General features: G+C 45.8%; 1 protein-coding gene across 1 annotated transcript in view; it reads left to right on the plus strand.

Moving 5' to 3' along the window:
* FXR1 (FMR1 autosomal homolog 1) overlaps positions 1-5000 on the plus strand; it is a 43653-nt gene that overhangs the window by 34091 nt on the left and 4562 nt on the right. Inside the window, exon 15 of the transcript XR_004842540.1 lies at positions 824-828. The gene's annotated coding sequence lies outside the window, so the exon portion shown is untranslated. The remainder of the gene's footprint in view (positions 1-823; positions 829-5000) is intronic.

The raw sequence follows: 5000 nt of genomic DNA on the forward strand, positions 1-5000 counted from the left end.
GTGCAAGCCCCCGCGTGAGCAGTTTGGTCTGAGAGCCGGTGGTGGGCAGAGCAGCTTGGCGTTCTGCTGGCCCGTGCAGAGCGAGGTAGAATGTTCTGCCGAATGGTTCCTGCGAGCACCGTGTTCCTTTGAATTCGTCATCATTTCGGTTTGAGCTTGAATTGGTTTTGTCACTAAAATTCCAAGTGCCCGTTTTAACGTCCTTAGAGGTAATGTTTGCAGGTCGTCTCCTGTCTCGTTCCTTCCCTGTCATCCAAATAACACTACAAGAAAATGATCGGCTGCCTTTCAAAGAGGATGGAAGAAAGGTTTTGGTTAAGGCACTGTGTTGGGTTTGCGGCACTTGTACTCTTGTACCTGTCTTCCATGAGATGGAAACAGAAGGAACTTTTGACGAAGGAGTCAAATCCATCCCCTGCGGAGCAGAAGGCCCCGGGCAGCCTGTAAGGCCTTCTCACATATGGAAAGGGGATCTAGCGAGTGGGAAAGAGCTGGATGTTTGTTTTGCAGGGGAGTAAAACAAGTCTGTAGAGATGTATGGGCCTGGCAGGTGACTAGGGCTTCTTCATACCTAGAAGAGGATTTGGTTTTAAGATGGCTTCCTTTGTCCCTTTTCTGTCAACAATGGGGGGCAGAGCTGTGCAAGCTAATGACTCCGCCAGGGCATGACTCGTGTTTAATTTTTCCTGTCATCTAAACCAATAGAGTAAGAGACAGGGACTCCTCCCCTGTAATTAATTCCATGAGGTTTGATTCTCCCACCTGGACAGAGCCTTTTGCTAGATCCAGCTCTTAGTGGCCCTCCAGAGAAAACTGTCCTGAAAGGGAGTTTGAGTTTATTTCTTCTTATTTCCCGTTTCCTGCAGTCCCTGTTTAGAAGGACCGGTAGCTCTACTGGCAAAGGGGATTGTATAGATTTATGCTTAGGGGTTCTTCCTGTTGTGAGAGTTCTCATTTTTAGAGAAAAAGGCCAGACATCATGGAATGTGAAAACTTCCACGTGGGTTGGGAGCGGGTTAATAACTGGTACCTCGTCCTTCTCCTGTGACAGCCCTTTAAGGAAAAGCCAGAAAGGGAGATCTCAGGAGGCCTCTGCTTGCTTAAGGGAGAGGGATTTCGTCTTTACTGAGGAGAAAGGAAACTTCTCTGTAAGTGGGAAGGCCTGGCAGGAGCTGCGGTGGGCTGGAGGGATTTGCAGTATTGGTTGGACAAGACTCTCGTCTGAGCCTAGAGGTGGAATATTTCCTTTTTTTATTAGATGGAACAATTTATGATACAGTGTTTGAAGATGAAATGCCACAATTCCTGTAAAATACGCTGTATATATTTTTACTCTATGAGACAATCCAGACTTGGTTTCTTCCCCCAGTTCCTTGCGCTTCCCTAGCAGAACTAACAGAGAGGTGGATGTGTCCCAGCTGGGACGTCGCTGTGGGCACGTTATGTTGGATGCAGAAGAGAAAGCCAGAGTTTGGAAGTGCCACGCGTGCTAAGGAAGAGGATGTTTTTGGAGACTTCTAACATGTTTTGAGTACGGTCTTTTTTCAGGGCTTCTTTACGTGCCGTGTGTTCCTAGGAGGTATATGATACATGGAATATTCTTCTACCTTCTGCTAGCTGAAGGGAGACACGGTCGCTTTCCCTTCCTTAGCACCGCCTGTCTCGAGAGTACTTTGGCAGGGGCGATGGGTATCAGCTATTCTCTTTACTGACCACAGTACCTAAAAGCTGCCACTAAGCTTTCCAAATCTGTATCAGAATTAAAATAGCTTCTCTGTGCATAAATTTGCAGGTAGCTGCTCTAATCTTGTCTAAATCTATTCCCTTTTCCTCCTCTGCTGCCCAGGAGGCCCGTACGCAGTGCAGCAAGGGACTGGGTGTTTAACAGCTATGTGTAAGTTCATGTCAGTTTGCGTTCCAGCGCACAAAGTCAGTAAATGCTTACGTGTCTGAGGAGCTTTAATAGCAAGTGCTTGAAGGATGAGAGCTGGGATATAGAATTCTGAAACTAAGATTTATGAATTATTACCTATATACAGGTTGTGTTCTCCAGACACTAATCATCTAGATGTCCCTCTTGGCAAATGGTGTTTTAAGTCTTGCCAGATGCTGACTGTTGATTTTGTTAGGTTCTGTGCATATTAATCCCGTGCTTGTCAACCGGTAGCTTCATGGGTTTTAAGCCTTGGTCCTTCCAGCTGCTACAGCTGGAGCTTTATGGCCCCGTTGGTGGCCATATAGACACCAGGGCACGGTGCTGAAATAATAGTAACTGCTGCTGATTTACAGGAAGCAGGGGTCGGGCATCAAGATGAGTATCAAAATCAAAACCAGAACATGCAGAAAACCTCATGGAACCAGATTTTTTCTTTCCTCCCACCAATAAAGTTGGAAGTGACTTATTTTGCCATCAGAGTTCCCATTTATTTAGAAATCAAAGCTCTGTTCTGTTTGCCTGATGAGTTCATCTCACAGCACCTTACTCCTCTGGATCTTCTGTCGGTCAGCCTTGTGGTGGTGTATGGAGGGTCATTCACAGGGGAAGATTAATAAGCGCTAATGGGCTGAAATAAAATAGGTGCGCTGCAGGGTTTATCCCTTCTGCAGAATGTCTGTGTCTGAAATCAGGAGGAAGGCAAAATTACTGAGTGTTTAAGAAATATACTCCCAGTTGGAGTACAAAACCTTTTAGTTTGCCTACTGTGTTTCTAAAAGGGTTCCAGAGGAACCCTGAAGCTTTTGTAGTTTCTGCTGTCAAGAGTTTTATCCTACTGCTGTCCTCAAGTCTTCCACTCTGGGGTTCAAATACCTCATGATAGAAGATTATTTTTCTTTTGGAAGCTTTGTCTTCCTGGACTATCCAAAGCAGCTGGTATCTAGTAAATAAGTAAGCTTTTCCGTTAAAGCAGAGCACTGCTGCAGAAATCTGGCAGTACTTTCTCTTACCTGTACCTTCCCCAAACCGGACCGAAGGTGAAATGGTAGTTGTGCTGTCGGACGGTTTGTGGTGTACCTGTTAAATGCCTGTATAAGGCTGTTAAACATTTGTTTAAGTGAAAACGCTACCCTCGAAATACATGGTGGACAAGAAATAATTTGTGTATAGCCCTTTCTACTGTTCTGTTTTGACAGGATTATTTAAAAAAAAAAGTGCTGTTGAGAGACTGGCGTGTGTGGAATGGGGGATATGATGTGTCTGCAGTGGTGCAAGTTTTTTGGCTGTGGGTTTTTCTGTTTTCTTGAAACATCAAGTTCATCTGGATTGTATTTAGGAAGAGACCTGCTCTCGTAAGGACGGCTAGGCAGTGAAGGGTGCTGCGCAGAGCACACCCTGCTCTCCCCACTTCAGTAGGGACGCTCTGCCGGCAAGTGAAAAGGGAGCAGGACGCCATCAGCACATCACCCTGGGGTTTTTTCTGGGAGGAGCTGGAAGGGCAGTCTAGGTCTTCTGCAGCTCCTCATTTGGGAAGGAGGGGACAGGATTAGGGGCACCTCTGAATCTCTCCTTAATAGCAGGGACATGGGGGAGGTGGGGCCTTACCAGAGCCTTACAGGATCGAGTATTTAAGACAACCCATTTCTAAGTGTGGTCACCAACGGCAGGAGAATTAGCACAAAATAGGAAAACTTGCTCTGCTGGTCTCTCACACCGTTGGCCAACACACCATTGCTCAGGGTACTGACACTGGGACAGTTACCTTCTGTTCTTTTATTTAGGAGTCTTCCTAATTTGTAGAAATCCTTGATTATTTACCAGGTGTGTGGCTGGTGTCCCAGTCCCCTGTGTTCCAGGTGAAAGCTCTAGCCACTGATTTGTGGGAGAGGCAGAGCCTTGTTCCTTGGTTCCAGGAAATACTTCTGAAGCCTCATCTGAAATGTCAGAGAATGCATTTCCTTCATCCCTAATTTCATAAGCCTCACTCTGGGACATCTCACTGTGTCCTTTGCACAGGCCGATTCATCTCTCATACGTGAAAGAGGATCTGAATTTGTCCCCCCACGATGGACAAGGTATGGTTGTGTAGCATAGCATGAAGTAATACCTCATGACAGAACAGATAGTGCAAGTTTGGGGTGGGGTCTTTTTTTTCCTTTGAATTTGTGCCTAAGATACTGCTGATGAGGGACAGTAAAGTTAAGAAATAGGTATTCATTTTGGTCTTGAACTCAAAGGAGTACAGAAATCCCTGTCCTTTCGAGAAGAGAGTTTCTCAGCTTTATTGCTGACAAAGTTCTGGCTCAGGCATCCCTTTTGTATATAACTTCATTGTCCACAAGAAATTGGGCCCAGCGAGGAGCACTCAAGAGCCTACATAACATAACAGATATTACGTACATAATAATACGTAGATATTAATAGATGTCTGTCAAATGACTGTGACACTGAAATTGTGCGTAGCAAGTGGCCTGGCAAACTGCAGATTCACGCTGGAATGATACTGGTTAGGGGCACTACTCCCACGTGCAAAACCCCTCTAGCTTCAGTGTCTTTTACTGGTGACCTGTTTGTGAAATAAGAAAGTCACTAAATTTTGGGGGGGTTGCCTTCTAGGCTTGCCTTCTGATGCAACCTGAAACGTTCCTTCAGGTCCTGACCGTGACATCCCTGCGGGGAATCCCACAGCTTCCATCTGAGGCAGGTACGTGCACTTTAAGTGGAGGCACACCCCAGTGCCTGGAGAGCATTTGCAGCTGCAGTAGGGCACAAGTAATCTTTGTCCTCACTTCTGTACCTCTAAACCGGTATTTGCTTCCCTCATGTTATAAAAGGCAAAAACATGGAAATGCCCAGGTGTGATGCTAGCATAGGCTATAGGGGTATTACAGAGCGAGTTTGCAGGTTCTGGTTCTCCTTCTCTATAGGACAATGGAGTGGAGGAAGAGGGTATGGCTAACATTGATGTTAATGTGCTTCCAGCAGTTAGGGTCCTCTACTTTTCCACATCTGTCCACAGCTTTTGTTTTGTACACAGCTCTTCCTTTGGCTTGCTGTTAATGTA

The sequence above is a fragment of the Egretta garzetta genome, unplaced genomic scaffold (genome assembly GCF_000687185.1).
Source record: "Egretta garzetta isolate BGI_Z169 unplaced genomic scaffold, ASM68718v1 scaffold637, whole genome shotgun sequence".
In the NCBI taxonomy this organism is placed as follows: domain Eukaryota; kingdom Metazoa; phylum Chordata; class Aves; order Pelecaniformes; family Ardeidae; genus Egretta; species Egretta garzetta.